The sequence below is a fragment of the Protopterus annectens genome, chromosome 2.part0, assembly GCF_019279795.1.
Source record: "Protopterus annectens isolate FY-2018-M chromosome 2.part0, PAN1.0, whole genome shotgun sequence".
NCBI lineage: Eukaryota > Metazoa > Chordata > Ceratodontiformes > Protopteridae > Protopterus > Protopterus annectens.
The window spans coordinates 861284274-861301309 of NC_056728.1; the positions used below are offsets into that span (position 1 = coordinate 861284274).

The following is a 17036-nucleotide window of genomic DNA, read 5'->3' on the forward strand; positions in this document are numbered from 1 at the left end:
AACTGATTTTAATGTTTTTTCTTTCAGACTGCAGTCAGAAGCTTGAAAATGAATAATGTGCCATATACATTATTTAGCTCATTTTTGTGTCATTGAGCTATAGGAAGGTAAGGAAACCACTGTCTATTATGTTATGTGGTTTATTCTACATTAGTTGGTGAACTAATCAGTGGTAGTCTAGGATCAGTCAGAAACTAACACAAAAGCAGACTGCTCCATATTCTGTGCTGCACAAGTCCTTTCACTCATTTTCCAAGCTCTGTCTTTGTTGTGACTTCTAATATTGTGATTAAAAACTCTGTGCTCGCTTTGTGTTCTGGGGAGCCCATTTTGTTAGTAATGCTTTTGTATAATTTTTGCTACTTATTTTTGTGTTTAGCTTTCTGTTTGTTAGGATGCTGGCATCTGTTTGTTAAAAAATGTGGTTACTTTTGATGTTTATCATATTGATCACTGATGCAAATAGCTTTAGCTGTATGGGTTATATTTTGTGACCGTTATCACGGGCTTCCTCACACAGGCATTAATCGCACAAGAACAGGGATGTTTGATAGACAACAAACCCAATTAAATTCACCCGACTGCCTAGAGAATGCTGATGTCTGTGCGGTCACTGAGACATCATTTAAAGCTGAGGAGAGCACACTGGCAGTGCAAGGCTGTAATGCCTTCCACACATTTAGACCAGCTACTACACACACAGGGAATAAAGGTGCAGGTGTCTCAATTTACCTCCAATAAATGTACCTCAAGACTGGTTAAACAGCACAATGCACTTGAGCTACTCCATGTTAAAATCACCATAAGCAAAATCCAGTATCACTTCCTTTTAAGCTATAGGTCTACCTGTATGACCCAGGAAAACCCATAACATGTATTTAAACTTATTGGAAACCTTGACCATCCAAGGTTAATACCATGTTCATGGGCAACTTTAATTGTTCTGCTATGAACTGGAAATTCCTATAAGACATCAAATGTCCAGGTACAGAGATTCCTGTATTTTGTAAACACATACTCCCTGGATCAGATTGCCAGTAAACTGACCAGGGCTGCAAACATACTGGATCTGGTCCTCACTAATATGAGAGAGTGCTGCAACACCCCGTAGTGTCTTCTCTGGTAAGATCAGAGCACAAAATGGTCTTCTTTAAAGTAAAAATATAACCTGGAACCCCAGCTAACCCTGGAATATTCAAGAACTACTCTAAGAAAACTTCCTACTATTAAGTAATAACCTGGCAAAATTTCAGGCCCCCATAAACCCTGAGAACACTGCTGCTTATATTACTGCCTATGCAGAACTGTTCACAGAAATCCTGTACAGACATATTAATAGCTGCACAGAGGCAGCTGTACCCACCAGGAAGAAGTATAGAACTAACTCAAAAAAACAAGCCACCCTGGTGGAATCACATCATCAGTAGGCTGTATAACAGAAGGAAGAAAATCATGGCAAAAATTAAGAGGTGTAGCACCCAGCAGGATAAAAGCACGCTCATCAAACTAAACGAACAACTAAGAGGATAAATAGCCTACCTGAGGTAAATTTGTCCTCCCAGGCCAAGAACAAACACAGGGCATTCTTTAGCTATGTCTACAACCTCAAAGACAATACACAATTGTGTGCAGAGTTCATTATTAATGGAGGTACTTATACTGAGCCAGAAGATATAGCAAAACCTACTGGCCAATGAATTCATCTCCAACTTTACACAGTCTCCCGCTCATCCTCCCATCAGATGCAACTCCCACTACTGTCACTAGGGAACAGGTCCTTAATGCTCCATTTTGAAGCCAAGAACACTTGATCACTGGGCTCAGACAGTATCCCAGGATGCATGCTAAATGAAACATGACCCTGTCGGGCCCTCTGGAATTTTTATTTAACTATAGCCTGCAAACAGGCTTTGCGCTTCTTGAATGGTGAACAGTTATCCCTCTTCACAAAGGTGGATCATCTACAGACCCATAAGTCTCACTAGCCTCATATATAAATCCATGGAAAGAATGGTCATGGAAATGATTAATAATGTCATAAGAAACCTGCAGACACTGGACCCAACCCAATTTGGTTTCATCAAGGGCAGGTCATGCTTACTTAACCTAGTGGACTTCTTTGAGAAGGTTACCAAAGCAATGGATGAGGGCAGAATGGTTCACACTGCCTACCTTGACTTGGCCAAAACATTTGACACAATACCCCACTTGGGCATTGTTTACAGACCCAGGAAGTTAGGTATAAACACTTGTCTCCAGGTGGATAGCCAGCTGGCTCACAGACAAGGACCCAGGAAGTTAGAATTGGGGCGTCTACCTCCACAAAGAGGCTGGTCACAAGCAGAGTCCTTCAGGGATTGGTCCTGGTGGTCCTGGGACTGCTCCTTTTTGGCATTTACTTTACAAGGTCAGTGTCAATGGCTCTGGCTGAGTAAATTTGTAGATGATTGTAAATTCGAAGTAGTCATAGAAACCCCCCCCCCCCCCCCGATGCAAATGTTCCCCAGGAAGGGCTGACGCAATCAAATAACTGGTGTCAGAACCATGGACTAAAACTGAATGCCAAGCAATGCAAAATAGTGCCCTTCCAGAAGTCATCAACCCCTTTTTCTCAGTCATATTGACAACACACCCCTAAGAGTTGATCCACTAGTCAGGGACTTGGGGACACACACGAACAGTAGTCTAGCCTTTGACCATCACGTGTCTACAGTAGTGAGGAAATCATTCTGTGCTGTGCAACTTAAAGGTATGGCATCTAGGTCCACGGAGGTCATTGTTTCACTGTATTCAGCATTCATTAGACCTATCCTTGAGTACAGTGCACTCTTTGGTATGTACCTAACCAAGCATATCCAACAATTGGAATGTCCACAGAGATTTCTCACTAAAAGAATACAGGACATAAGTAACCTGTCTTGGTAGACTGCCACAAGGCCCTATCCCTGTTTTCTGTCTCCTACAGGCTGTTGAGGGGAGATCTGTGCCTGGCATACAAGGCATTGTCAGATCTCACCCTGAGGGATCTCTTGTATATCCTCAAAACAAACTGCACCAGAATTACTAATACTAAAGACATAAACCTTGCCTGTGATATAAGTAAGACCTGGTAGAGAGACAGGTGTGTATTGGAGACTACCCTTTCTGTGGAACAAGCTCCCCATCCATGTGAAACAGAGTTCCGCCCTAACCCAATTCAAGTATAACTTGGACAGTTGGATGTGGAACAGGAAATTCATCCCTGATTGACACCCATGTCTCTAATGGACACAGGCAAACTGTAAATGTTTCCTCTCCCAAGACCCTATTTACACATATTAAGGTTACCACAACTTGTCAGAGATTTGGGATGCATGGCTAGACTTAAAAAGGCCCTTGTGGTTGCTAGCCTATGCACACCTGTGAACCCGTGATCTAGAGAGGAAGATCTCCAGCAAAGTGTTTTGTATCGGGAGGATGAATTTACTAGGCTGGAAAAGTATAAGATACTGAGCTGTCTGACAGCATTAATCCCACTGTTACTGAAGACTGACCTGCTCATGTACATCTGTTGTAAATGCAGAATTTTTTTGTTTCTGCTAAGTAAGTGCAAGATCATGAGAGAATGTAAAACATCTAACTACAGTGAAGAAAATGTTACAATAAATGATAGAGTACAGGCTAAAATATGAACTAGCATCACCACTAAGCACCCTTTTCAATCATAGCCTAACCACAGGCCTTGTTCCTGCAGAATGGAGAACAGCTACAGTTATTCCCCTCCACAAAGGTGGCCTAGCAACAAACCAGACATAGGTGACCTCCAAACCCTGGATCCTACCCAATTCGGCTTTATGAAGGGCAGATCCTGCCTGTTAAATCTGGTGGATTTCTTTGAGAGTGTGACCAGGGCCATCGATGAGAGCAAATCTGTGCACACAGCATACCTCGACTTGGCAAAGACTTTCGACACAATCTCACATTCAGGCATTAACAATAAACTTAGCAAACTGAATGTAAACCCCTTTATTGTAAGATGGTTTGCCAACTTGTTCGCAAACCAGAAGCACACTATCAAAATGGGTGACTCCACATCAGCCAGCAGACCTGTTACCAGTGTGGTGCCACAGGGGTCAGTGCTGGGCCCTCTGCTGTTTGGTATATACTTCTCAGAAGTTCAGGTCAAAACTAAGGGGTTGTGGCTGACCAAGTTTGCAAACGACTGCAAATTAGATGCAATCATTGACTCCTCAAATGATGTCCATATCCTCCAGGAGGGTCTCGCACAGATCCAGTGACTGCTGTATTAGTCATAGTCTCAAAATGAATGCAAAGAAATGCATCAGCCTTCTCTTCAGCAAAAACAATGTCCCTTTGCACTATCAAATCAACAACAGTACCCTAAGTACCCATGAAGTGGTAAGGGAGTAAGGGATCTGGGATCACAAGTTGACCGTGACCTTAACTTTGACCACCACTTGCCTATCATTTTAAGGAAAGCTTTCCACATAGCTCACTTGATTAGTAAAGACATCACCTCAAGAGCAAATGATGTTATAACTCCCTATAGTTGGCACTTATGCAGCCCATAATTGAGTGCAACACCCCATTCGGTATGTATCGTACTAAGCACCTGCAGCAATTAGAGAGACTTGAGAGGTTTCTAACAAAGATGATCAAGGGCCTCCAGCATGCGAGTCCCTGTCACTTTACTCTGTATCTTATAGACTTCTTAGGGGTGACTTGTGCCTGGCCTACAGAACAACCCAAGCATAATGAACTTACTGCATATCCGTAAATCAAATGAGTCTAGGGCTACCCGTTCCAGGGGCTTAAATATGACTTGCAAATTAAATAGGACATGCTGGAGGGACAGATTTATGTCTTAGTGACTGCCACATCTTTGCAACAGGCTACCAATTCATGTGAAACAGAGCACCTCAATGACACTGTTCAAGTGGATGGGGCACTATAAATTCTTACTGGGGATAGTGCCCACAACCCTCCTGGACATGGGCAGTCATCATTAAATGCAGTCTTTAGTATTGACTAGTACTTTTATGGTATTACATTGGGTTGAAATGGCTAGGCTTAAAATGACAACCTGGTTGATAGCCTAGTAATCTCCTATGATCCTGTGATAGAGCCTTGAGGGTCTCCTGTAGTAACTAGTTGAAAAAATGAGTAGGTTTATTGCCATTTAACGGCTTGTTGCCCTTCAGATAGGTAACTAAGAAACCACAACAAGAAATAGTGTGAAAGTCCTATTGAGGAGAGTTAAATGAGCAGTTGCTGGTGCAAGATGGCATCCAATGCTTTTGATAGGTCTAAGAACATGGTGGACACAAGTAGACTATTGTTTCTATGTTAGTTTATAATAGAAAAATGGAAATGGAAAATTATCTTTTCCACTCAGTAACATATTCTCTGTCCTGGCTCTTCAAGTTTTACTCTGCTGTTTTTTGAAACCATTGTCTTGGGAAGCATTATTTTCTGCCATTCTAGCCTTTGTATCAATTTCTGATTATGGCATACTAGTCCTTCAACTGAATGTTTACTTTCTGTTTCATCTATTTTTTCCAACCTTTTAACATTTCCATTAACATTTATTTTGAAGACTTCTGAATGCCTTTGGGTTATTTTTCTTCTAGGTTGCTGCACTCCTGCACTGAGGGACAAATTGATCTGCTTCCTCGTTATCAGTTAAGAGGTTTCTTAACTAAAACTTTTTTACTACTTTTTATCACCGACTTTCTCAAGTTTCCAGTTTCTTTCTTTTTTTTTTTTTATTTGACATTCAGATATTATACTTATTGGGCAGTAACTAACTTAATCTAGGCTCAGTAACTTTTTATCAGCTTTTTTCTTTTCCAGAATTCTTGTTTTTCACAGTGGGAGGGCGCCATTTAAATTACTCAGGGGGCTGCCATCTCAGATTGCTATGCAAAACTGTCTAGACCTGTTGTTCTGAAAATGCAACAAAAAAAGTACAGTTTTATTGCATCACTGTGAAGTGTGTTCATTGGATGGTAAAAGCGTAGTACCCAAACCCAGAGGGCAGGTATTGTGCTCAGCTATGTCCTTAGTTTGAAACTTTGTACTAGGGCCATAGGAAAACCTGAGGTACCCTCTGCCCTGTATTTTATTCAGGGAACGCTAGATGTTCTTTGTGTTTCACTGTTGCAGTCATCACACTTGGGTTATCTGCCTACAGGTAGCCCTCAGTTGGCTGGAATACCAGAGACTTAGTATTTCTGCGTCGGTTGCTGTCGCTTCAGGACTGACAGGTCGTCAGGGGTAAAAAACACAGGCAGCTGACGCCATTACATTAGTCTTTCTTTCCGAGGATCCCAAAGCAGAAGCAGTTCGCACGAGTGCCGGTTGGCCACTACCTGAGTTTTCATTTCTGAATTGAATCATCCTGAAGTCTTCTAAAGCTAAGTACTCCGTTGGGGATGTCCCTTTTTTCTTGCTCTAACCAATGTCAGAAAAAGTTAACAATTGTCTCGCCTGTGGAAAGCAAATACCACACCGAGATTTCCATTCTTACTGCGTCACCTGTTTAGGCCCAGACCACGACGTCCCTCTTTAGTTTTGTGCCTTGTTCAATGCCCAAACTTTTTGTTGTCGAGCCCTTATCGCTAAATACTTTCGCTCTTGATCTCCATATTCCGAAATGGCTTCGGTAAGCCATCTGACTACCAATCTTCTGAAAAAACACAAGGATAAAGACAGAGACAGATCGCACAGGTCCAAAACTGCCAACGATGTTCCCGTTAAGCTAATCACCAGTTCGCTGGTACTCAGTGAGGCGCTTTAGCAGCCCCTGATGCCTGCTTCGATGGATTTGCAGGCCACTACCGAGACCCGTTCACAGTCCGGTATGCCGTGAGACTCTGACTATGGAACCTGTGCATGTGTATACATTGGATGGGTCCGGAGCCGCTGTGCAGGCACCGCCTTCCGAGGAAGTTCTTTGCATTACTGCTGTTTGACACAAGCTGATGACTTCTTTTGTGTCTTTACTTTTGTCTAAAACTACTGAGTTTCTAAGTCCAAGAGTACGAGCTACGCCTAAAAAACAGACGACCCAAACTCAAGCACCTGCTTCCTTGCCATAACATCAAATGCTTAAACTGGCAGAAGACCTGATTATGTTGATTAAGGGAAGCCAGCCTTCCCCTGCTAAGAGAAGGAGACCTGTCCCCAGCAGCTTTAACAGACCCAGAGTCCAATGACCTTGAGGCTTCTGAATATAAAGACATGCCTTTATCTGCTTATGAGGATTCAGATGCAGAGGACTCCATTCCCTCTGCTTCCCCTCCAGAGGATTTTTCTTTTGTTGACACCCTACATACTTTAAGAGAGCATTTCCACTGGGAATGCCAGGATTATCCTCAGTACAAAAAGAGACTCAGAGAATTTTTAGATTTGCCACAACATAGACCTTTAGCTATCCGTCCTGTTCTGGATGTTGTGGATGATGTCTTTATGGAATCCAGTCTGACTCCTGATACTTCACCCTCTGCTCCAAGGAAACCAGACAGGTACTACAGAGTCCCTGACTCTCACAAATTTCTTTTCAAAAATCCTACTGCTGACCCAGAGGTCATTTCCCAGGGGCCTAAAGGTATAAAAGCAACTACAGCTAAGAATCCCACCCCTTCAGACAGGGATTCCCGAGCTTTAGACAGATGGGATAAAAAAGTATACACCTGTTCAACTCTAGCCATTAGGGTATTGAATTGCCAATTTCAAATGCTGAAATACCAACAACATATTATGGAACTTATTAAGCAAAAATTATCTACCTTTACAGACTGTGCAGAAAATAAAGAATTACAGGAGCTTATGCATTCTGCAAACCAAGTCAGCAAGCATACCTTGCAATGTGGCTTTGACGCCCTAGAAGTATGTTGCAGGGCAGCAGGCAGTGGTTCTGTACTGAGAAGGCATGCCTGGCTTAAGGAGTAGACCTTGCCAGACCATGTCAAGTCAAAATTACTAGCTGCTCCTTTGAACAAGGACAATCTGATTGGCACCAGAGCAGAAGAGGTTCTAAAAAAGATGGAAGAAAAAGCTAAATCTATGGAGACAGTCAAAGATTTTTTTCAAGTGCAGCCTCCAAGATTCAGTAGGCATTGCCTCTCGAAGCATTGATCCTTTCCAGCCCCCTCAAGGCCATCTCAAACAAGACCCAGGGGAAACGGAGTCCCGCCCCCCCAGATCATAGTCTCAGGGGTATCCAGAGATCTAAGCAATGGAATACCTTCACTTCTAAAACAGGGAATGCTAAGCCACCCCCTTACGGAAAGAATTCACAATGACTTCTCACTCACTCCTCTCCTCTGCCCAATTGCTCGTGCCCCTAGGAGGAAAACTTGCTCATCATGCAAAAAACTGGACCTCCATCACCAAACACTGATGGGTCCTCAACATTGTATTCCAGGGGTACAAATTTTACTTCCAGTCACTGCCAACCCCAAAAGGGTTTCGCTGACCTTCCTCCAAACCAGTGGGCAGAGGCACAAAGCCAAGTTCAATCCCTGCTCTCCATAAGGGCAATTCAGCCTGTCCCTGCAGAACAGATAGGTCAAGGTATTATTCCAGACTTTTCCTGGTACCCAGAAAAAAGTGCACTTGGCGCCCAATCCTAGATCTTTCTATTTTAAACACCTTCCTGGTGGTACCAAAATTGAAAATGCTTACCCTTCAGCAGCTCCTTCCTATGCTGTCCAAAGATGCCTGGTTAGCCACCCTAGACCTAAAGGAAGCCTATCTGCACATCCCTATCAGGGACTCTTGCAGGAAATTCCTACGTTTCAGGGCAGGATCTATGCATTATCTGTTCTCTGCACTTCCCTTTGGTTTATCCGCTGCTCCCAGAGTCTTCACAAAATGCCTGGCTCCAGCCATTGCCTATTGCAGACAGAGAAAAATTCAAATCTACCCTTACTTGGTTGACTGCCTGATTGAGGCAGACAGTCAGGAAAAGCTGTTGCAGCACCTGACATTTGTAAAGAACCTCCTAACCTCCCTGGGGTACACTGTCAATGAAAAGGAATCCAAACTAGTCCCCAGTCAAGGTTGTACTCCTGGGAGCAAGCTTGGACACAGCATCCGAGATGGCATTCCTTACTTCAGGAAAAACAAGCCTATCTAACAGGCTACTTAGCTGAAATGACCACCAGAACCCAGCTATCCACAAGGAAAATCTTACAGGCCTTAGGGTTTATGGCCTCTTGCATTCTACTAATTCCATATGCCAGACTGCATATGTGAAAACTTCAGTGGTACTTAAAAAGTCTTTGGTGCCAACATTCTCAAGACTTGGAAACAGTCATACCTATCATACATTGTCTAAGCACAGTTTCTTTGGTGGGCAGCAGCATGCAACCACAACAAGGGACTTCCCTTTACTCAACCCCATGCCGCACAGATGCTAACCACAGACGCATCAGACTATGCCTGGGGGGCACATTGGATGACAAGTGCGTTCAGGGCCACTGGAGCCCAAGTCAGCTTCATCTGCACATCAACCAAAAAGAGATGCTAGCTGTTCAGCACGCTCTGACAACTTTCAGATCCCTACTCTCACCAGGATCCCTGCTAATAAAAACAGACAACACTACAGTTGTGTGGTACATCAACAAGCAGGGGGGAATCCACTCTTACCCACTCTGCACGCTAGCCATGGCCCTGTGGAACATGGCCTTGGGCATGCATGTTCATCTGCAAGCTCAATTCCTGCCATGCAAACAAAACTCTTTGGCAGACGACTTAAGCAGAAATCTCCTAGACCCACATGAGTGGCAATTAGACCCCAGCACTTTCAGCAGAAATCTCCTAGACCCACATGAGTGGCAGTTAGACCCCAGCACTTTCAGCCTTCTAACCCAGAAATGGGGGACATCACAGGTGGACCTTTTTGCCTCTTCTTACAATCACCACCTCAGCAATTTCTGCACCAGGACACCTCACAGCAGGGCCTGGAAAGTGGATGGCCTATCCTTCAGGTGGGTAAACCTCTCAGTCTATGCAGTTCCCCCTCTGCCTCTTCTCTCAAGAATATTACTCAAGATAAGACAGGACAGACCAAGGACAATCCTGATTTCCCCGGACTAGCCACGCCAGCACTGGTACCTACTGCTACGCAGCCAGCCACCGATACCACCCTGGCATCTGCCCCAGATCCCAACCCTCCTCACTCAGCAGGAGGGACAGATCTTGCTTCCGCAATTTCAAACCCTGAATTTTGCAGCCTGGCTTATTCCTTGAATTCTCCCCCAGTGACCAGCCTAAGCAAGCAGGTGTTGGATGTTATTCTTGAAGCCAGAAGACTTAGTACAAGGAAATCCTTTGCTGATAAGTAGAAAAAGTATTGTTCCTGGATGCAGTCTAAAGGAGAGGACACAGCACTGCCCTCCTTACCTCTAATCCTGGATTTACCTAGCAGATCTACTGCACAGAGGCCTATCCTTCTCCTCCATTAATATCCATACCTCTGCCATCTTGGCTCATTACAACACTGAGCCACCTCTCTTCTCTCACCCTCTCATCAAACAGCTCCTGAGAGGGGCAAACAACTTAAGTCCGCCAAGGAGAGCCCCCACACCTGCTTGGGACCTTAACTTTGTACTGGAAAAGCTCACGCTATCCCCATTTGAGCCTGCAGCATCAACAGAGTTAAAATTCCTCCCTTGGAAAACGGCCTTGCTTCTAGCCATCACTTCAGCTAGAAGAGTGTCTGAGCTACAAGCACGTATGGCTGTGGAGCCCTTCATTATTTTTCATGCTGACAGGATCTCCCTCAGGACTACCCTTCCATTATGCCTAAAGTGGTGTCCAGTGTGACTCTCAACCAATCTATCCATTTGCCAACATTTTTCCCTAATCCTCAAAACAAAGGGGAAAGGATCCTGCACTCCTTATATGTGCACAGACAGCTCAGATTCTACCTTGATAGGACTAAGTCCTTCGGGAAATCTGAACAGTTACTAGTCAATTTTGCACCAGGGGCAGAGGGCAAGACCATTTCAAAACAAACAATTTCTAAATGTATAGCACACTGTATCCATTTCTGCTACAAACACCATGGGAAACCAGCCCCTCAGGGGGTCAGAACGCATTCCACTAGGGCAACTTCTACTTCTACAGCATTCCTCAGGGGAGTCCCTAACAGGGACATTCTGGAAGCTGCTACCTGGAGTTCTGTTCACACCTTCACCAAGCATTACCACCTGCCTATCTTTTCCAAATCCAGGGCAGGTTTTGCAACAGCAGTCCTGCAGGGCATTTCTAGCCAGCCCCAACTCTTCTTGACTGCCTCCACCCATTCTTCAGCTTTGGGAATTAACCAGTGTGTGATGACTGCAACAATGAAACACGAAGAACATAGTACAGTTGTGTACACTTACCATAAATGTAGATGTTGGAGTGTATTCACTGTTGCAGTCCTGTATGTTCGTGTTTCACTGTTGCAGTCATCACACGTGGGTTATCTGCCTGCAGTAAGCCCTCAGTTGGTCCGAATACTAGAGTCTTGGGATTTCTGTCTCGGATGCTGTCGCATCTTCCACTGTCAGGTCGTCAGGGGTATAAAACATGAAGCCGACATCATTAGATCAGTCAGTCTTGCCGTGGAGGAGCCAAAGCAAAAGTAGTTCGCAAGTGCCCGTTGGCTGCTACCTGAAATTTTAATTTTTCGAGTTACAAACCTGAAGTCTTCTAAAGCTAAGTACCCCATTGGGGATCCTTTTTTCTTGCTCTAACCGATGTCAGAAAAAGTTAACAGTTGTCTTGCCTGTGGAAAGCAAATACCTCAGAGATTTTCATTCTTACTGCGTCACCTGTTTAGGCCCAGACCACGACATCCCTCGCTGTCGGTTTTGTTCCTTGTTTAACTCCCGAACCATTCATCATTGGGCTAGTTTTGTCGCTAAATTGTTTCGCTGTCATTCTGTATTCCAAAATGGCTTCAATAAGCAATCGGACTACTGATCTTCCAAAAAAAATGTAAAGATAAAGACAGACCGCATAGGTCCAAAACTGCCGTCGCCGCTTCCGTTCAGCTGGTCGCCAGTCCACCGGTACTCAGTGAGGTGCCTTTGCAGCCCCTGATGCCCACTTCTACAGATTCGCAGGCCTCTGCTGAGACCCATTCGAAGTCCGGTATGTCGCGAGATGCTTCTTCGACTATTGAACCTGTGGATGTGTCTGCCTTGGATGGGTCCGGAGCAGCTGTGCAGGCACCGGCTTCTGAGGGTATATTCCGATCTACCGATGTTTGTATTAAACTGACAGCTTCGTTTTTAGCTAAAACTATTTCTCAGGCCCAGAGTTCGCACTATGTCTAGAAACCAGACTACCAAAGCGCATGCTCAAGCTCCTATGCCACAAAAATAAATGTTTAGAATGGCTGAAGACCTTATTACTCTAATTAGGGGAAACCAGCTTTCCCCTGCTAAAAGACAAATAATTGAGTTTCCTTCTCATTCTACAGACCAGGAGTCCAATGACTCTGACCCTTCTGATTACCAGGACATACCCTTATCAACCTATGAGGATTCAGATGCAGAGGAATCCATTCCCTCTGCCTTCCCTCCAGAGGATTTTTGTTTTGGTGAAACCTTGCATACTTTGAGAGCATTTTTGCTGGGAATGCCAGGACTATCCTCAGTCCAAAAAGAGACTCAAATAATTCTTAGAGTTGCCTCCGCACAGGCCTCTAGCTTTACCCCCTGTCCTGGATATTGTAGATGTCTTCATGGAATCCAGTCTTACTCCAGACACCTTACCACCAGCCCCTAGAAAACCTGATCGGTACTACAGAGTACCTGATTCTCACAAATTTCTCTCTCAAAATCCTACTGTGGATCCAGAGACCATTTCCGAGGGACGTAAGGGCATTAAGGCTACTACAGCCAAAACCCCTACCCCTTCAGACAGGGATTCTTGAGCTTTAGACAGATGGGGTAAGAAGGCATATACCTCGGCAACTCTTGCCATCAGCGCATTGAATTGCCAGTTTCACATGTTGAAGTACCAGCAACATATTATGGAATTAATTAAACAAAAAATGGTGTTACTTCCAGATTGTGCAGAAAATAAAGATTTAGAAGAGTTAATGCATTCTGCAAACCAAGTTAGTAAACATACTTTGCAGTGTGGTTTTGATGCCTTCGAAGCATCTTGCAGGGCTGCAGTCACTGGATCTGTACTGAGAAGGCATGCTTGGCTGAATGAACAAATCTTGCCAGATCATGTCAAAGCAAAATTACTAGACGCTCCTCTAAATCAGGACCGTTTGTTTGGCACCAAAGCAGAAGTTCTTAAAAAGATGGAGGAAAAAGCTAAATCTATACAAACTGTCAAAGATTGCTTACAGGTGCAGTCATCTAGATTCAGTAGGCATTGGCCTTCAAAAAAACTGGTCCTTTCCAGCCCCTGCCAAGCCTTCTCAGTCCAAACCCAGGGGAAACAGACCACCAAGACTACAACCTCAGGGTATGCAGAGATCTAAACAATGGAGTGCTCCCACCTCAAAAACAGGGAGTGGTAAGCCACCCCCATATGGAAAAAGTTCACAATGACTTTTCAATTATCCTTCCCAGCCATGCCCAATTACTTGTGCCCCTAGGAGGAATACTTGCCCTTCATGCAAAAAACTGGATGTCCATTACTCAGGACCGATGGGTTCCAAACATTGTATTCCAGGGATACAGATTCTACTTCATTCACTGCCAACCCCAAGCGGGTTTCCAGACCTTCCTCCAAACCAGTGGGCAGAGGCTCAAAAGCAAGTACTTTCCCTTCTCAATATCAGGGCTATTCAACCAGTCCCAGTAGAACAAAGGGGACAGGGTTTCTACTCCAGACTGTTCCTGGTGCCCAGAAAAGAGGGCTGTTGGTGCCCTAGCCCAGATCTGTCAATTCTCAACACCTTTCTGGTGGTCCCAAAATTCAAAATGCTTACTCTGCAACAGCTTCTTTCAATGGTAGCCCAAGGATGCCTGGTTAGTCACCCTAGACTTAAAAGAAGCTTATCTGCACATCCCCATAAGGGAGTCTTGCAGGAAATATCTACGTTTCAGGGCATTATCAGTTCTCTGCACTTCCTTTGGCTTATCTACTGCGCCCAGAGTATTCACAAAGTGCCTGGCTCCAGCCATTGCATACTGCAGGCAGAGAAATATTAAAATTTTCCCATACTTAGACAATTGCCTGATTCAGGCGGGCAGTCAGGAATTGCTGTTTCAGCACCTGGCATTTGTAAAAAGACTCCAAACTTCACTGAGGTACACAATCAATGAAAAGAAATCACAACTGGTGCCCAGTCAAAAAATTGTATTCCTGGGAGCAAGCTTGAACACAACTTCCCAGATGGCATTCCTCACTCCAGAAAAGCAGGTCTGTTTGACAAACTACTTCAAACTAATGGCCACCAAAACCCAGCTATCTGCAAGGAAAATACTGCAAGCCCTAGGGGTCATGGCCTCATGCATTCTGCTAATTCCATATGCAAGACTGCATATGAAGAAACTTCAGTGGTACTTAAAAAGTCTCTGGTGTCAACATTCTCAGGACCTGGAAACAGTGATTCCTATCATACCTTGTCTAAGGGCAGAGTTCCTTTGGTGAGCAGAAGCATGCAACCACAACAAGGGACTGCCTTTCACTTAACCCCTCGCTGCCCAAACCCTGACAACAGACACATCAGACTATGCATGGGAGGCTCACATGGCAGGCAAATGCATTCAAGGCAAGTGGAGCCCAGGACAAATTCTCCTGCATATCGGTCAAGAGATGCTAGCTGTTCAGAATGCTCTGACAGCCTTCAAATACCTAATCCTTCCAGGACAGCTGCTGGTAAAGACAGACAACACCACAGTTATGTGGCACATAAACCAGCAGGGGGGAACCCACTCTGCAGGTTAGCCATGGCCCTGTGTAACACAGCCTTGAGCAGCCAAGTGCACCTAAAAGCTCAATTCCTGCCAGGCAAACACAATTCACTGGCAGAATTAAGCAGAAATCTACTGGACCCACACGAGTGGAAATTGGAGCCCAGGTCCTTCAAACTTCTAATCCAGAGGTGGGGACACTGGAGGTGGACCTCTTTGCCTCCCCCGAGAACCACCAGTTGAGCAGATTCTGCACCAGGAACCCTCATGGCAGGGCCTGGAAGGTTGATGCCCTATCCTTCACATGGGAAAACCTCTCAATGTATTACTTTCCCCTCTGCCCTTCCTCTCAAAAGTACTACTCAAGATCAAACAGGACAGGCCAAGGGCAATCCGTATTGCCCCAGACTGGCCACACGCCAGCACTGGTACCCACTCCTTTGCAGTCTGACAAGTGCCACCCTGGCACCTACATCAGACACCTTCCCTGCTGTCTCAGCAGGAGGGAGAGATTTTGCATCCACAGTTGCTATCCCTAAACCTTGCAGCCTGGATTATCCCCTGAATAGACCACCAGCAACCCTCAGCAAACAGGTGCTGGATGTTATCCTTGAGGCCAGAAGGCCTAGTACTAGGAAATCGTATACTGAAAATTGGAAAAGATACTGTTCTTGGAATCGGTCTCAAGGAAAGGGCACAGCAGTGCCCTCCTTGCCTCAAATCCTTGATTACCTAGCAGAACTGCTCCTGCCTGGGACCTTAACTTTGTACTGGAAAAGCTCATCCTTCCCCCTTTTGAACCCACTGCTTCAGCAGAGTTAAAATTCCTCTCTTGGAAAACAGCCTTGCTTCTAGCCATAACTTCAGCAAGAAGAGTGTCTGAGTTACAGGCACTAATGGCTGTGGGAACCCTTCATTATTTTCCATGCTGATAGGGTTTCCCCTCAGGACTTAACCCATCATTTATGCTTAAGTTGGTATCCAGTGTGTCTCCAAACCAGTCCATCCATTTGCCAACCTTCTTCCCTAATCCTCAGAATAAAGGGGAAATGATCCTGCACTCCTTGGATGTGCACAGACAGCTCAGGTTCTACCTTGACAGGACTAAATCTTTCAGAAAATCTGACCAGCTGCTATTCAGCTTTGCTACAGGGGCAGAGGGCAAGGCCATTTCAAAGCAAACCATTTCCAAATGGATAGCGCACTCCTTCCATTTCTGCTACAAGCACCATGGAAAACCTACCCCACAGGGGATCAGAACACATTCCATTAGGGCTACTTCCACCTCTACAGCATTTCTTAGGGGAGTCCATACCAAGGACATCCTGGAAGCTGCAACCTGGAGTTCTGTACACACCTTCACCAAGCATTACCACTTACCTATTTATTTTAAATCCAGAGTTGGATTTGCTGCAGCAGTTTTACAAGGCCTGCTAGCCAGCCCTAACACTTTTTGACTGCCTCCACCCTTCCTCAGCTTTGGGAATCAACCCAAGTGTGATGACTGCAACAGTGAAACACGAAGAATATAGTACAGTTGTGTACACTTACCATAAACGTAGATGTTTGAGTGTATTCACTGTTGCAGTCCTGGTTTCCCTCCCTCCAGCCCCCTGGTTTTATCTATCATTTCTACCTATCCTCTTTATGGCCATTTTTTATGGCAGTGGTATTTACTTTTTACTGGAGGTGTTCCACACCATATAATAGCTTCCTATTTTGGGGGCTCCTAACATTTGGGGCAAGAAAAACTGATGTTATGGTGTTAGCTGCATGTTTTATACTCCTGACGACCTGACGTCATGGAAGAGGCGACAGCATCCGACGCAGAAATCCCAAGACACTGGTATTCAGGAAGCTTGAGGGCTACTTGCAGGCAGATAACCCAAGTGTAATGACTGCAACAGTGAATACACTCATCTACATTTATGGTAAGTGTACACAACTGTACTTTTCCCACCCTCCAGCCCTCTTGTCTTTCTCTCTCTCTATTACTCACCCCCTTACAGGGCTATTGGTATTTACGTTTTACTGGTGGTGTTTTCCCACCATAACTTAGCTCCCTATTTGGGGGGCTCCTGACATTTGGGACAAGAAAAATTGATGTAATGGCGTTGGCTGCCTGTTTTTATACCCCTGACGTCAGTCCTGAAG

General features: G+C 44.8%; 1 protein-coding gene across 1 annotated transcript in view; it reads left to right on the forward strand.

Moving 5' to 3' along the window:
* The window catches only part of JAK2 (Janus kinase 2), a 2444284-nt gene that overhangs the window by 262645 nt on the left and 2164603 nt on the right, over positions 1 to 17036 (forward strand). Inside the window, exon 2 of the mRNA XM_044060357.1 lies at positions 28 to 107. The gene's annotated coding sequence lies outside the window, so the exon portion shown is untranslated. The remainder of the gene's footprint in view (positions 1 to 27; positions 108 to 17036) is intronic.